Here is an 18691-nt window from a genome sequence, read left to right as displayed (position 1 = left end):
ATGCCTTATTGAATATGTCAGTATTATGTTAGTATATAAACAGAACTAATGTAATTTGAATTATTTAACACAAATAATAATATTATTTTACTGGTGGTAGAGCGTTGTGCAAGCTCGTCTGGGTAGGTACCACCCACTCATCAGATATTCTACCGAAAAACAGCAGTACTTGATATTGTTGTGTTCCGGTTTGAAGGGTGAGTGAGCCAGTGTAATTACAGGCACAAGGGACATAACATCTTAGTTCCCAAGGTTGGTGGCGCATTGGTGATGTAAGCGATGGTTAACATTTCTTACAATGCCAATGTCTATGGGCGTTGGTGACCACTTAACGTCAGGTGGCCCATATGCTTGTTCACCTTCCTATTCTATAAAAAAAATATTACTATTTAGACCATGATTGCAATGTGTGTAGACTACAATTTCAATCAACATTAATCCACATATAAATCATTTTATATGTTATTAATTAAAATATAATGTAATAAGCTATACGTTTCTTAAGTATACTTTCTCAAATACCTTAGAATCGCCATTTAAAAGATGAAAATAAATGTAATGTTATGATAGAATCCGAAATTAAAATAATGTCTAAGAAGAACCTAGAAATTAAATAATCATGTTAATTTAATACAAATAAATATACTTAAATATATATATATTTAAGTACAGTACAGTAACAGCCTGTTAATGTTCTACTGCTGGGCTAAGGCCTCCTCTCCCTTTTTGAGGAGAGGGTTTAGAGCTTATTTCACCACGCTAATCCAATGCGGGTAGGTAGAATACACATGTGAAATAATTTCAATGAATCACGAGATGAATTAAAATCACAAATTAAGCACATGAAAATTCGGTGGTGCTTTCCCGGGTTCGAACCCACGATCATCGGTTAAGATTCACGCGTTCTAACCACTAGTCCATCTCGGCTTTATATATATACCTATGTATTATTATAATATATCAACATGATTACTACTCTTATAATAATATTTTATTTATTAATCACTAGTTTGACACGCTTGAATTATCAATAGACTTTATAGATACTAAATACGTCAAAATTATGTAGTAAGGTGGGCGCTCAGACTAATTCTACGCACGGCTGGATTGGTATCTACAACACGGGATTTATATGTATATACATAATATGTACATATAATATGACCGTATTATATCAAACAACTAAGTACATAAAAATACAAATTATTGCCGCAGTTTGCCCATTCAAATTACATGGATATTTTTAATGAATACTATTAGCAATTAGAAGTCCTAAATAGAAATAAGCAGAGTAAAATTGTAAAACTTATGATTTTTCTCTGTATTGTTAATAATTACTTATTTGATTAATATTATATAATATTTTTGTAAACTAACTTTGTGACTATTATACTAAATAACTCCGTCTTTCACGCCTTCACGTCTATTATATACTACTGAACTGATTTTGATGAAATTTTTATATAGCAAGCTTGATCCCCAAGGAAGAATTACCTGTTTTGTAATACCTGACCCCCTTCCTCTAAATTTAAGGGGAAACCGTGGGCGAAAACTAGTATAATATATATTTGATCGCTAACACAGATATTCCAAAATTTGTATCAATATACATGAATAATTTATATGAAATGCTCAATCATCTTGTGACACATTTGTAAGTTTATATATGAGTAATGTATACCTGTATAGAATATCATTATTCCTCTAGGGCCATTGTGCAAATACAATCTGGGTTTGCATTTCAAACAACGCCTAATTATTCAATTGTGGCCCACGCATATTATTGTAGGATTTGCCGTGACATTATATCAAAGTAATTGTAGCAAACTCTGAATCATTTTATGGAATATATATTAAATATTCATAATTCATTTCGTTTGTAAAGTTTTTATATAAAATTATACGAACAATTATTAATTCAATACTTCTTGCTTCTAACATTTTATATAAATCAATTTTGAGAGTCATTTTTTTTATTTTTTCAAGTGCTTCAATGTTTTAATCTTAAAGATGTATTGATACGTTTATTATATAAACAAAAACTATCAGTTATTTTATAAACGGGTTTTTATATTCATGCCTAAATTTTGTAAATGAAGAAAAAAAATTGTTAATTACCTAACAGAAATTTGATTGTGTGAATATAAAAAAAAGTGAAGCAACTTGTAATGCCCCTAAAAAAGGATAATAGATTAAAATGACTATCGTGATTTATTTTTTTGAATATATGATTTAGGATATAATTAATAATATTATTTACTTGTTTCCACCCGCGAATTTTCCCGATTGATGGAGAGGTGAAAGGTCCTTTTTTGAAAAAGTGTATTCAAAAAATCATGTTGATCGGATGAATAGTTAATACATCAAAGCTTAACAAACAAACAAACTCACTTTCGCATTTATAATATCTGTTAGGATCAATATTACTAATAAAAAGTTTATTTATTAAATCATTCAAAATATTAATTTGACTTAAAACTTCTTATGTTAATAAATTTTGAAATCAGAAACATTAAATGAAATAACATGAATTTCTTTTAGAGATTTCGTCTTAAATGAATACGTAGCTCGAAAAGAACTTTGGAACTATTTATATAGTAGCTCTTATAAAATGACTATCGCTCTTTCCTGATACTCGCTTGCTTTACTCAAGACAGCAATCCTTGGACATCGTAGGAAATGAAAATTAATGGTAGCCGTGAGTATTTTTTCATGTCGGTTTGAGTACACACCATTATTTCCGTTTTTGGCACGGAACCCTCATTTATTATGTAAGTTGGTAGGTAAGGCATTACTCGAAAATGCAGATGGCACAGTAAAAATCAGAGCAAGACGTGAAGAATCAAGTACAAAACTATACTTACAAAGGCCGTCGCATTCATTTCTGTTGACAAATATACATAATTATATTTAATGTATTAACAACTAATAATATTATAATTTGATTTATGATTTCATTTTAATCTCGCCTTGTAGTTTAACTTCATTAATATAGTTCTCATATTTGTTTTTTTATTTGACTCAAATCTTATTCCAATCTTACATATCACATAGCTATTTTTATGCAAGAACTATAACGTCCAAAATTTAACGATGTTGAGGATTTTATCGACGGTGAAATTATCGATATACGCCATAAGGATGTAACAGATTTGAATGTAGCATAGAATGCGTTTTAGACCCTGGTATATAATAGGTTTGTACTTCAATAATAAGTAAGAATCTACCAAGTAGAGTCATTATACTAAAACAGAGTTCTTTCTTTGCCTGTATCTTTATTTGAATATTTTGAATACAATTGTTGATACTGCTATATTACACATTTCCTTTTTCAAATAATAACAGATTTGATTATTTTATATTGTTTTAAGTACATATTATACACAAATATTTTTTTTATCTTACTAATGATAACATTAAAATAAAAAGGTATGTTGACAGCTGTCATCGAATGCGCTATTTTTATCACGTCAGTAGCACTGGGTTGAATTATTTAATGGAATTAAAAAAAACGGAAAAAAATAACCGAATTATATCTAACATTATTATAAAAGATCAAAATATCATTTAAGGTCGCCATTACGCGGAAAATAGTTCCCCCTTCGAGGACAAAAGTTCATTTTGCCAGCTCGTTCATTATCTACTACGGACAGGTCTGTGAGGGCTGCTCCATCAATCCAATTAGTCAGAATCAAGAAAAATTGCAAAAATATCTACTACCAGGACAAAGACAGAGATAATTACAGAGTTTATATACATCAACTGCAGGTAGCTTATTACACATCATATTACGTCATAACAAATGAGCATAGTTTATTGTCATTAAAGCCTGAAATAAACACAAATAAACATTAAAAATAGTTACGCTACAAATCGTGACCGCGTGGAATGGTGGCAAGAATGCTAGGAGTATTTCCCTTTTGAATCGCCATACCGATTCTCTAGGTGAAAAATGAACCTGCCATAAATTACTTATGTAAGATGTAATAAGAAGGGATGTAATATTTTTGATTAAACTTTTTATACTATTACTTCAAGGTCCAAGCGTTTAAACTGCAAACGGAACAAGAAAAAAATTGGAATAAGAAACGAATATTTATAAATTTAGCTTGGCAAGATCCCTTTTTATTGTATCATTTATAGCACTATCGCGATTTAGCTATTTATTATAGCATTTATCGCGATATAACCTACCTGAACTCCTTTCCTATAATGAATATATTTTAAATCTTTTTTATCAAAAAATAATCCAGCAATATTATTTTATAGGACATTCACCAGAAAACTAAAGTCACCGAGTAAAGTCACCAATAAATAATTTCATAATATATTTAATATTATGAAATTATTTATTCTGGGAAAAATGATAACTGAAGTAACTAATTTATAGAATCTGTTTTATTATATAATATAATTATATTTTAGGTTTTTTTTTTTTTTTTATAGAATAGGAAGGCGGACGAGCATATGGGCCACCTGATGGTAAGTGATCACCAACGCTCTTAGACATTGGCATTGTAAGAAATATCAACCATCGCTTACATATCCAATGCGCCACCAACCTTGGGAACTAAGATTTTATGTCCCTTGTGCCTGTAATTACACTGGCTCACTCACCCTTCAAACCGGAACACAACAATATCAAGTATTGCTGTTTTGCGGTAGAATATCTGATGAGTGGGTGGTACCTACCCAGACGAGCTTGCACAAAGCCCTACCACCAGTAGGTAATAAAGGTCGTATGATTTACAATTTTGCGAATCGAGTACGAAACTGTCTAGAGAGATTTATAATTTATATTACGAAATATTTTAAAACAAGCTTAATGTAGACAATAAAAGACGAACAATATTACTTTAATTCAGATTACATTTTGATTTATTATAAATTTTATAGATTAAAACTAAATCTTAACTAACGATTAATACATACATGTATTTATATAAATGTAATTGCATAATATAATGTCTGGTATTCACAATATGTATGTATAAGAAAAAATAACATTGCCCTGTGAAATTTGACGCTTGTGAATCTTATAAGCGTATTCTTTTAGTAAACACACACACAAAAAATGGAAGGAATTAAACTATTTTTCCATACATAATGAAACTAAAATTTTCACCTTCATAAAAATGAATTATAACACCAACTTGCATATACGAAAACTCAAACATATGTAAAAAATTTAGTAAAAATATATTAAAGTCATAGTAAATTTCGCATCCTAGCCGATGTTTGTGTACCCAACCTCTTGAATGGACTCGTCGGAGCCGCTTTTAGTGCTTGATGAAACACAAACTGTGTCACTAGGTACAGGCGGTGTAGACGAAATTTTGGATCTTGTTTGTATTACCAAACGAACAGCCTTGTGCTCAGTTAATGGAGTTTTAGACTACGTCCGCTAGCCTCGAGACTTAATAGGATAGATTCATTCGTTAATCCAAAAATGCTTTAACGATTATTACTAATTCCTTTAGAATTGAACATGTAATAAAATGCAACTAATTTGTTAAATTGGCAAAGAGAAACTACTACAGTATAAATTTTGACTTATATAGAAGAGATATAACACAACAAAACTCATAGTTTATCTTTAGACATCTGTTAACTCGATATTGAAAACATCGTTTACCTTTAAAAAATAAATAGCAGCTTAGTATACCTAATCCTGGTTTTGAAATATTATATTAGCTCGAGAGGATAATGATTTAAGCTGCCATTTCTGAGTAGTCGGAAATGTTCACCTGAATTCTGAATACACATAGTTGTTTCATTTATCATAATTTGCCTCTCAAGTAATGGGAACTAGGTAACGTCGCAGCACTTCCGCGGTACCTGTTTTACATAATAACCATACAATGCTTTCTGCATCTTCCCTGAGATCAAATTTGAACTCTAAACTGTTAATATTAAGGTATAATTTTGACTAATTTATCGCTATTAAATTACTTTACATTCGATCAATTCGCACGTGCTGTTCGACGTATTTGTATATATTTATTAACTTTAATGTTATTATACGAAACAGCGAGAATGTATTTATTTAATTAAATGTACACCTGCGCGCTTACTTATAAATGTTATTATTCCATCTCAATATAAATCCCCTTTAATGTCTCACTGATGAGACAAAGATTTCACGTACACGGTGGTAGGGCTTTGTGTAAACCTGCCCGTAGCCCAGTCATCACATACTCAACCACCAAACAGTTTGCTGTTTGGCTTAATACTAAGGCTTAATACTAAGTAACTACAGGCACGAGGGAAATAACATATCAGTGCCCACGGTTAGTGGCGTATTGGCTATGAAAGATCCATTGAAGAGAACGTGGACCATTTGCCTGTTTGCTAAAACCTAAAAAAAAACTTCTGTTCTTTTGGAAAAAGCTTGTAGTATTTTGCACCACGCTGCTCCATTAAGGTTCGGTGTATTTACTAATATTACAGCTGAGCACATTATTAAATTATTAGGAGTACAAAAAAGTTAAGTCACAAATTAAGCACATAAAATAAAGTTAATGCTTGCCCCGATTTGAATCCGCGATCTACGGTTATATGTATGTGAGATAGACTTTATTTGAATTACATTAAAAATATTGTTCTCGGTAAACCTTATAAAAAAATTAAATACATATTATCATATAGAATTTCCTCTTTGTTTATAAAAAAACAACAAATAATGTAATCAAAATAAATAAACCCTCAAGTTTTGCAGTTATTATCTTTTCTCTTAAATAAAATTGTCCTAAGTTTATAAGTTTTTTATAAGTTTATAAGTATATAAGTTATATAAGTTTATAAGTTTTTTATTGGCAATAAGAATATTGCGTATTGCATTATGTGCATATCACATGCGGATTTGCTAATAGCGTAGTAGTTGAAATTCGAATTGTTGCGGTAATTCGCTCAGGAATCCTTCATGATAGATTAAAAGCGGATGGTAATAAATGTATTCTTGCGTATTCAAAATGTACTTAGGGGTCAAAGTTCAAACCTTAAAAAGCGATGTAAAATTTTAAAAATATGGTATGGAAAAATCTCCTGTCCTATCAACAGAATGGATTCAGTGAATAATCCATTACTGTGCTCTATTATGGCTTGACAGAGTTTTATGTAGAGATATGAGTATATTGATATCCGCATATCCTTTTTACTAGCACGTGGTTAACTTAAAACCCATATAAAATACTCTCTACTCGACTTATACAAATAAATTCAATTTTTGTAGAGTTCAATTTTTGTTTCTGAAAACGAAAAGACATATACACAGTGTGTATGTATTTTTGTACGTATGTTCATTGGTTTCTATCGCCTCGCTTGAAAACAAACAGTAACATTGAATCAAAGCCAATATTATCATTATTTATTTTGTTATAATTAAAAACCAATTATGGGGAACAAATAATTTTACCAATCATAATTTATCTAATCGTGATCTACTGGACCTAAGCCTCTCTCAAGGTTTGCTGAAGCTCCCACTTCTCTGCCTTCCCTCCGGATCCATCAATTTCTTCAGGACTGGCTAGAGGGTGCCCTGTCATTATCATTGCTTTGTTTGCCGATCCACTCTTCATTGCACTCTTGCAACTTAACTTTTATTAGCCTTTGTTAAATTGATCCTTTGACATACGTGATCAGCCCGCTGCCACTTCAGTCTGCTCATTTTGCAAACCATTTCGTTTATGACAGCTCACTTCATAGTTGAACGAACTTGAATTTGTGGACTATTCCCACATTAAGTGTCCACTATAAACTGATTCCCAAGGAAGGTGGCAATCAGCCAGCTGAAAAAGTCTTCCGAGTGATTTCCAGTTTTCACACTGCACCAACACCTAATGAGATAAGTGCAAGCCAATAAAGATCAGACGATATCTCATAACATATTACGACTAAAAAAACCTTAGCCATTCTAAGAAGAGCAAGTAATTAAAATACACGCCATCTTATTGCTTATTATTATCTTATTCTATAGGTGACAGGAGGGCATGGTTCATTTTTCGCACAGAGAATCGGAATTGCGATACAATGGGGAAATGCTGCAAGCATATTTCCACTATTCTACGAGGTCACGATTTGTAAAGAAACTATTTTATTTGTATTTATTTAAGGCTTTAATGTAAAAAAGTCGTTAAATAATAGACTATATACTGGTCGCATTTTTTATTGTTTATATTTTTTTCAAATTTTGATAATAAGATTGCAGTAGCCAAGCAACTTATTTAAATTTGATGTGTTATTTGTTAAGTATTTTAAAGAATCTAAATATTATTTGAATAAAATTAAGAAATGCTTACATATTTATAACATTAATTAACTATATACCTTTATAAATATTTTCTTTTGCAAATAGTACTGAATATGTAACTTTTATATAAAACCATCAGGCTTTTACGCCTGTATAATATTTACAAAAAAGGGATTAGAGTTTTTTTTAAAAAGATGACATGTTTGATTATAAATGGAATAAAATTAAAATAATATAAATACAGAAAGGTAATTAAAGTATTATTCATATTATTACTACTAAGAATAACCTTTAACTTTATAGGTGAGCCGCGGTTTACTTAAGATTTTTTTCCTAACGTCACAAAAATTCTAACTGATAGTGTCGAAAGGAGCCGATAGGCAAATACCCGCCCCGAATCATGACCTAATATTGGGCAATTTATCACCGGGAAACATTTGTGCCTTAGCCATCAATCTTCAGCTTCCTTCGCACTCAACACTCCAACTAATTATTGTCGATCGTGTCTTGACAGTTTACTTGCGGATTCCAACACTTTTTTTACCACCCTGGAGAATATAGACTTTTATAAGATTAGCGGGATGGTTTTCTTTTGTGTACGAAACTATATCTTATTTTTTTTTTAGTATATAATTATTTATTTTACGAATTAGTTTGTTTTAAGGCGGTAATCCAAGGATCAATATGTTTCATATCCAAAATGTTTATCATTTATTGATAAAGCTTAAGCACTATATATACCTATACGCTTGAATGATTCAACGGGAACCGGTGAAGTTTTTTATAAAATACAAAATCTTTCTATATTTTAAGTATAATTCTTACTATATAAATAATCCTTACTATATAATTGCAAATATGAGTTACTTTGTTTTTTACGATTTCACGTCTTATCTTCTCAACTAATCATCATGAAGTATTGCATTTACGTTTTCAAAGGACATATATTGTAGTTGTGTGCTCCAGATATCGAACGTAATAGATGCGTGCTGCGCATTTCTCGAGAGGCAGCTGGATCCGTCAAACGCCATCGGCATCGCGAACTTCGCGGAGCAGCACGGCTGCGCGGATCTCAAGCAGAAGGCCAAACAATTTATTGAAAGACATTTTACACAAGTAAGATCATATTTTTAATTGTAAAATAACAGTAAGTAAAGTAACCGTCTAAGGTTTTGCTTATTCTACCGCGCTTCTCCAATGTGAGCCGGTGGATATGCGAAAGGCACTCTTCTTAAGGACAACGATAAGAGCTTCTCACTACAATAGTTTTGGCACCAGGGACTACAAAAACAGCTAATATTTAATAAATTATCAATAATGTTACGTTTAATTAAGTAAAAAACATTTCACAATACCAACATTGCGCCACCTACTTTACTCTCTACTAAAGCTCACTGTGAACGATAAACACCAGTGGGCTTGTACAAAGCAGTACCCGCGGTTAAACTTTACTTTAAAAGTACATTTAAATATAAACAACGTTTTTTTTTTTTGTCATTAGAATATGAAAACAATTGTGAAATAAGATCTTATCTTATGAATTGTAAACTATGTATTCAATAAGAAATAATAAATGTAATAAGGCAATTCACTATAAATAAGAACAAATCCAAAAATATATTATTAACTTAGGCAAAAAGCAATCAAAAAATGTTATTTTTAATTCATAAATTAACAAAATAGATTTTTAAATTCAATTTAAAGTTTTCAGTTTTTTTAATCTGTTTTTAGCACCAATAAATAGTAGCCGCCATATTATTACGTCATACGGCTGTGTGTGCTAAAAAGTCTCAACTGTCAACTGATCAGCGTATAATATAGACTTAATATTTTCGTAACCTACGTAACATATTGTTTACGCAGCTAACTGACGTCATGACCAAAGAGCAATATGGCGTCCACTGCGTCCAGTGTTTTCATCAAATTGCGCGGGAAATTTGAAAATTTAAAATTGAAATTAATTTTTATAGCATGTGTCGATTGAATAAAAATATTGTGTATTTTTAGTGTTTTTAGCACTATATTAACTTTTTGGGAAACTTTTCAAATACGGGTGTAATATTCTATTATATTATATATATAATGTATTACTCTAGTATATAATTTTGTTTAAAAAAAACACTTGAATGACATAAAATCTTGTGATATATATAGTTGTTATTATTATAATGTCAATTTTTATACAATTTTATAAGGTTACATATAAATATATGAAGGTATTTAGTATAGATATGTGTAAGCTGTCCATGCATGTTATGTATAAATAATACAGCTTAGTTCATAAATGCATTTAATTCAAATCGAGATTAAATCAATGATAAATGGCGTTTCAGACCTACATCTGAATTTGATCAGATGGAACATTATTAATCACGGGTCATAATGTAGCAACGCTACTATAAAAACTGTGTGTTGATGATACAAAGACGGTATGCCAGAAAGTACATAGAATATTCTGACAAATATATATTAAAATATATATATATATTTAATTAAAAAGTTATTTTGTTTTATTATTTATATTTCTTTCTTTACAGACTTTTGCGCGCGTGATTTGCGTTTTTGTGTTTCCTTTTTTAATTTTATAAATATGATATATCTGTATTATATTGCTCCGTTATATATTTCATGACTGCAATATTATTTACACAGTTTTTGTAAGACGTTCCATCAATGGAGAACCATGTGAAGCAAAAACATCACCAAGGAAAGATGGCTTAAGGGAGGTTATCTATATATGCAGCTTATACGATGAAGACGACCAAGGGAGGGTAAATATATTACATATTAAATCAATAATTAAAGTATATAGAAACGTCGATTTTTATATAAGGAAATAGGAAACATTTTTTTAATCATAATTAAAATATATTATAATTTGTATAAAAGTGTAAATACTGAGTTATTCGATGGACATTCTCAGAATACAATCGAGCCCAATTGTGGTAGTTTTACGTTTAATTAAACTTGTAAAATAAAAAACACATTAACATTTAAAATTAAATTTTATTAGTACTATTATTTCCTTTTTTAGCTGTAATGAAAGCAAATATATATCGAAAAACGTCAATACAATCGAGAACAAAACGTTTAATGTCAATGTCAGAAAAATGCCTTATATAATCAATGTGCCTTCATTTTATGCAATGTCACTTTGTTATTTTAACCTCGTAAAACCAAATAGATAAGGAAATAAAATGGCATTAAATTACATGTCACACGAATCGCATTACTCGCATCAGTTGAATGTTCAATTTCAATAACATAGCGATATTTATTCGCAATAGAGATAATAATATTTTAAATGACGAAGAAGTAAGTCGTTTTCTTTCAGTTTTTTTTGCTTAGTCCTTTGTTTCTTATAAGAATATTAAAATTTATATCCAACAAACTATGGTTGGACTAAGAAATCTCAATTTGCCCATACAAAATTATGTCTACATTTGCGTAGTGATAAAAAAACTAGTATTACTACAAAATGTATTGAATATTATAAAAAATAATGAAATCATCTTTTATGGAGTCGGTGAAATCCACAACGTTAAAAATTATTTCGAAACAAATCAATGAATTAATATTACGTTTATATAACATTATGTTATACGGTATATAAATATTAAATCATTAAATAAATCAAAAGCAAATTTGAAATGTTAATTTGATAACGGAGGACAACTTTTTTTAATGGATGTAAATATAAATTGACGGGAGTAATCAGCCAACTTGAGTAGTGATTAAATTTATTGGCAATTAATTTAAATTGATTGAATATTTAGATGTTTATGTAAAGTAACAGCCTGTAAATGTCCCACTGCTGGGCTAAGGCCTCCTCTCCCTTTTGAGGAGAAGGTTCGGAGCTTATTCCACCACGCTGCTCCAATGCGGGTTGGTAGAATACACATGTGGCATAATTTTAATGAAATTAGACATATGCAGGTTTCCTCACGATGTTTTCCTTCACCGTCAAGCACGAGATGAATTATAATCACAAATTAAGGACATAAAAATCAGTGGTGCTTGCCCGGGTTTGAACCCACGATCATCGGTTAAGATTCACGCGTTCTAACCACTATCTCGACGCACAATCATTGACAAATTAACTAACAAAAAAGTAATATTAATACCCGAACCAAAATTTAAACACCATTTTAAAATTTTTTAAAACTTAACAAAATATTACAATTTAATACAGTCTATAAATGAAAAATAGTGATTTAATTATTAATATATTTAATTATTTATTTAAACATTAATCTCGGTTAAACATTTAGCAATATTTAAAAAATACCTATTTTCAATAATTAAAAGCAATTTTAAGCGTTCGAAAAATAGTCTGAAACAAAGATAATATTAAAAGTATCAACATTCACATTTGCAAAGATAATAAAGTATACGATAAGACAGTTTAAGCTTCAAGTGTTTTGCCATAACAACGCCCGTTAGTTGAAATGAACCGTTTGTGTTAAGCAAGTGCATAGGCAATTTACATAATTGGTTTAATCCTAATTTAAGCTCCAGAAACTATAACGAACTCAGAAACCACAACAGATTTTAGTAATTCTGTAGATGTCAAAACGTGTGTTTTTTATCATTATTAACGTAAATCGTTTACATTTTTCACCAAAAATACTCGGTTCTTTTTATAAACCAGAGTTTTATAGGTAATAAAGCAGTTGCAGAAATATATTTTTTAAATACAGAACAATAATGATCACGAGCCAAAGTTTTGGTCATAAATAAAAAGGCTTATATTTATGAAAGATTCATTAGAACTATGACTGGCAGGTCAACTATCTGATAGGTTACAATAAAGAAGATATCACAAGGATATCGAATTTAAAAATTGCCTAACAGAGAACAGTGGCTTAAGATAGAGGAGACTTGTTCCCAGTTTCCCATAATAAATTTAATGATACATCAGGTATTACTTTTTAATACACTATTCCTAAAATCTGACAAACCTTTTAGTTGTTATAAGTTTATATTACATTAAAATCACTAGCTATAATTTTTGATTATTTAAAAATACTGTAACTTTTAATCAAAAAGCGCTTTAATATTACAAGAATTCAGTGCTTTGATTTTTTCATATCGTTTGAACGGAATACGATTCGCTGTGAATTTTATGATCTCGATGTCCAATAGTTCATTTCAATTGTTCTAACCAAAGGGCAAACAGACAGGTGTCACTGGCTTCAAATGTACTGAGAATAAAAATAGTCGATTCGTCCGCTATTCCCACAGAACGCTGCGTCGGCATCGGCACTTACAGGCGCAAATAAAAATTGAAAAATCTGAGCGTCACAAATCCCCTGAGGGACGGTCCTCGCACGTTCCGCGTTCCGCCCTGTCTCCCTTCAAATATCGAAACAATGAACATTATTTACTTAACACGTTAAAGATAATGCGATTCATGCATTTAAAGAAACAAAAACAGTCGTTAAATACATTAATCTTATATGCTACAATTCTAAATATAATACATGTATATTTTTTTTGGATTGTTCAAAGAGTATAAAGAATTGTCTTTGGTTATTTATACTTTGTACGGGCGAGTTCAACTTACACGACTCAACGATATTACAAACATTACTAACATTCAACAAGAAGTCTAGTTTATTCCAATAAATATACAGAATATATACGTGTAAGCAAAGTTAATGCGTCGTCTGTTTCAATATTCTTGGGCACGTAGTATGTGCTCCTCATTTGCGTCCACCATACATTTTGCTTTACGTTGCACACAAATTAGTTTAGTGTAGGCAAAATCAAGACTAATGGAACAGAAAACAGGAACTATATTAGTGTGGCTAATGTTATACTGACCTGTTTATTTTGCACCCTATGTCGTTTCTGCGGTAGTACATTCTGTTTACTATTATTCCTCTCAGAAAATTGTTTGCTTTTTATGACCAGCCCGTAGTAAGAAGTTTTAGCAAGGGAGTAAATTAACTTTTGTCTTAAGGTGAAAAGATAGCGCACCGTACTAAAATGTTTCTAAAACAAAATTTAAAAGAAATTGGTATGTACTAGAAACAATAAGTTTTAATATTAAAACATAGTACAAACTTTAATTGGAATTCTGTGACAATTTATTTCATCATGAGCTATTTAAGTACACTTCATGTTGTAACAAAATAATAATTTAATTTACAACGAGAAATTAACATGTCTATGTATTTTGATTTTTTACCCATGATAATATTATAACGTTAAATCTTTATAAAATTAACAAACTCTATTAGCATACTTCAAATTTACTTATAGCGTAAATAGAACCCGCGATATTGCGCTCGCGATCACGATAAAGAATCAGGTCAGTGACCTCATCACTTTCCGCCATTTTGCCAAGTGGATAGCTGCTATCGCGATCTTGGAGCAATTGTGCCACTTCTATCTTACTGAACCCGGCTGTAAATCCTCTAGTTCTTCTAAGATTAAGGAGTCACACGAGTGCTTGGACTCGACCCACTATGTGTTATACTTTTCTTCGTTGTTGAAATGACGTAAGAACATCAATAAGTTCGTTTATAAATTTATATAATACATCGCACGCAAACTACATATAATTTCAATTATAATACTTTAAATTTCTTGCTAATTTAAATTATAGTTGAATCGAATTGTACGTTAACCCAAAATAGATTTTGTGCATATTTTTATTCTTATTTGTACTATATATTTTAGAAATGGTTACAAGGTGACTATAGCATTTTGTAAACTGATACAGCTATACGCAAAACTTAAAGCTTACATTAAATTTTGCGAATGAACTATTGTGGAAATAGAGATTTGTGAGTTTGAGTATAAGTATTTTATTAGATTTTATAAAAATTAAAAAAGCAATAACGAAAATGTACTTTTTGGAATTGCCTGTAATTTTTTCTAATCTGACAAGATTAAATTTATAAATAACCAGATGCAATCATGTCTTGTTTCGCGTAAAATATACTGATTAGGAGGGTATATATATTATCATGCTATAGGATTATGAAAGTGACGGAAAAGGATAATAAAGGACGATAACCTCACATTCAGAAACTATTTTAAAAAGTAGTGATTAATTCTCTATACACCCTATCAACGCCATAATTGACGTAGACGAATTTATCAAGACTTATTTAATATACATAAAATCATGAATGAACATTCAAATTGCACACTTAATTTAAATAAAAAGATTGATAGATGTCTGTTTTATTGATATATATAAAATAAATGTACCAAGATTGTTAATACTTAATTGCAACTGCCTGGCGCTATCGATATGGTCAATAATATTATCAAATCGATAACAATATAATTATATAATCAAAATAATTCAATTATTTATAGAAAACAATATTTTAATCATTTAGTTCTATCTAGTATCATCAAGTTTAATTTGCATAATATTATTTAAATTTACTCGGGAAAGTTATGAATGTTAAAAGTCATTATCAATGCAAAATTCGGTTTATCCATTCATCGTGAGTTGCCTCTCGTATTAAGAGCAAACTACGTAATGTCGGTTACGAGGCATTCCATTTACATGAATGATTATTCAAGCCTAGTTTGCAAGCTATTTCAGTCGTTTATATTTGGCCACAAAGCTCATTATTGTATGATGGAATTGAATCGGTCAAAGTTTATCAGTAGAGACCGCATGGAAGGCATTGTTCGGCCCGTTGGCCTATGTTAACACGCCTCGTCCGCGTCAAGCAGATGCAGCAGCTAAAATGTTGACTCAACATCAACTCTCAAATGTTTCTATAAAATTTATATTATTTATCATTCACGAGTTCTTGGATATATATTTTATGTGAATTCTGATTAATGGATAAAATTAAATATTATTTTAAAGTTCTATCTTGATTAATCTTCATGATATGATACGATTGGAATTTGATTCTACTTGAGCTACAAGAAACAGAGTTCTGAAGTTATGAAACCAGTTAATAAGTAATTTAGTTAAATGTATATTTGATGTTATTATCAGACTAAGTCAAAGAACAAATGTATTGCCCCAAAACCACAGCGGGTAGCCATGTCCCACCCACTGCGCTGGACGCGCCTCAGCTTTTATAACTTTAGATCATTACATTAATCATAACAAACGTACTAACTTCCTTGCTTTCAAATAGAGGCTACATTTAAAAATCCATTAATATTTTACCTTAAACAAGAAGTCTTTATTTTCCGCTAAACTGAACATAAAAATATATTTAGAAACACAATTAGTTAAATAAATTTGAAAAGATGTCATGTTCATATATCGAATAAGGATCTAGTCTCTAGTCAAAATAAAATAATAATAATTATTATTATTTAACCTTAAAAAAAAACTTTTGAAATAAAATACCATTAAGATTAGTCATTTTTTTATGATACAATATATTAATTGTCGAAGGACTTTCATATTCTTATATAACCCACCCAGAACCTAATGCTGTTTCTCGTAGTACAATACAAAGTCGGTCTATTGCATGCTCTGTTTTTGACATAATGTTATTAAGCACACAAAGCTTGCAAATGCATCTTCATGTTACTTAACTAGAATATCAATTACCAGAAAATCAATAAATATATACAGGGTGACTGGTTGCATACTATCAATATTTTAGGAGGATACTCGGTAAATGATTCTCATTCGAATTATGTAAAAAAATAGGTACTTAATTTTTGACCAAATTTACAAAAATTTAAATTTAAATAAATGAAGTGTGGACACAAGAGGGCGGCGCCGGCCCGGCGCCGTCGGCGGTGCCGGCGGCGCTTGCGGCGCGGTGTTGTACTGTGCCGCTTGACACCCGCAACACCTGCCCCGCGGCCAATTAGTCGGACGAGCGCTGCCGTAAGGTTCGTATGTCCGTTTTCCCGCGCGCGCGCCTAGCGATCGATCTTAAACGTATACCTAATCTGTCGTGTGTGATTCGTCATTAATAATTAAGTATGGCTTATCAATACACAAATGCAGAATACCTGGACATGGTTCGTGCTTATGCGCGTGCGAATGATAGCTTACCGGGTGCTATCAATTTGTACCGGGAGATGTTCCCCAATCGCCGAGTACCTACTGCCAGCGTAATCTTAAACGCTAATCAAAGCTACGAGACTTTGGACAGTTCCGTACTCCAACACATGCCCAAGGACGAGCAGGAGCGGCATACCCTGTCTCCCTACAAGCAAACATTCTCGAGTATTTCGAGAACAATCCAGAAGCAAGTACTCACCAGTGCTTTCGAAAGTGTTAAAATACCCATTCGTGTTAAATTATGTGAAAGACAATATGCGTAAACGTGCCGAACTGTGTATCACACGAGAAGAGAAGCTCACTTTGAACATTTGTTAAGGTTAGTGTAATTATGTAGGTTCATATCATTTACCTAGTCAACAAATTTGTTGCTTAAACGAGTGAAATATCTTGGTATTTTTGCCTATCCTAATCCAGGATTAAAGTATGAAGAGGGATTGGATCATGCTTGTTTATCAAAGGTAGCCTGCTACCCTGTTAACATGTGGCGGCGTTTGGATGTAGGTATACTACCGCGCGATAACTAAATTGTACCTACCTGTTTTGTGTCGACAGCGCAGCTAAGGTGTCCACACGACGCGTAATTAATTACATAACTCTTGGTTAACTTTACTTAGAAGTTTATTAATATTTATGTAATATGTATTTTTTTAATCATATATGATCGTCAAAAATCACGTCCTTAAGTATCGATAGTATTCAACCAGTCATCCTGTATTATATTTTATTGAAGTGTAGTATTGACGGTTAATACACATTAGATTTTTTATGTCATATAATAATGGTAAGTAAGGGTAACGTGTGTAATTAAATTCGGCTTAGTATTACATAATCCTTCTATCAACTATAACTAATACTAACGTCATTTGGCTTGGATCTTGAGAATCAAGAATCACTGCCAAAAAGTTTTTTTCATGAGAACCGCTTCAAAACACTTGGAGTCTACATTAATTGATTATCATATACATTTATTTACTGAATATATATCAATTTTATTTTATGTACAGACATTTTTATAAAATACAAAATTAAAATAAAAAGAACAAAATACACATTACAATTTTAAAGCAGAAACGCCGTCTAAAAGATTGTCCTGGTACATTGTACCCAAGACGCTGGCACTATTGTCTCTCTGCACCGCTAGACTCAGCCTTTAGGCTAAATAAGCGCCAGCTCTTGGGTCACCAGAAGTATGGACCAGTTTCTTAGAAATATCTTTTATGATTCTTTTTGTATCGGACGACCATGGACCCAATGTTTCAAAACCCAGCCCCGCAAATTCATATTCGTTGGATAAAAGTGAATATTTGCGGCGCTTGAGTATTTGAGCAGCTTCAGCGGCTGCATTGGCCTTACGAGACGTATTCTTGATATGAGATACTGCCAGCGCATCTACGCAAGTTGCACCCCACACAAGAACTCGTCCCATC

The 18691-nt window shown here is 31.2% G+C and overlaps 2 protein-coding genes across 2 annotated transcripts in view; one reads left to right on the top strand and one right to left on the bottom strand.

Moving 5' to 3' along the window:
* LOC126769665 (semaphorin-2A) overlaps positions 1 to 18691 on the bottom strand; it is a 338220-nt gene that overhangs the window by 280760 nt on the left and 38769 nt on the right. The window lies entirely within an intron of this gene.
* Positions 17105 to 18691, top strand: part of LOC126769740 (trypsin-4-like) — a 112460-nt gene continuing 110873 nt past the window's right edge. The window contains exon 1 of the mRNA XM_050488657.1: positions 17105 to 17580. The gene's annotated coding sequence lies outside the window, so the exon portion shown is untranslated. The remainder of the gene's footprint in view (positions 17581 to 18691) is intronic.

The sequence above is a fragment of the Nymphalis io genome, chromosome 7, assembly GCF_905147045.1.
Source record: "Nymphalis io chromosome 7, ilAglIoxx1.1, whole genome shotgun sequence".
In the NCBI taxonomy this organism is placed as follows: domain Eukaryota; kingdom Metazoa; phylum Arthropoda; class Insecta; order Lepidoptera; family Nymphalidae; genus Nymphalis; species Nymphalis io.
This window is presented reverse-complemented; position numbering and strand designations above follow the sequence as displayed.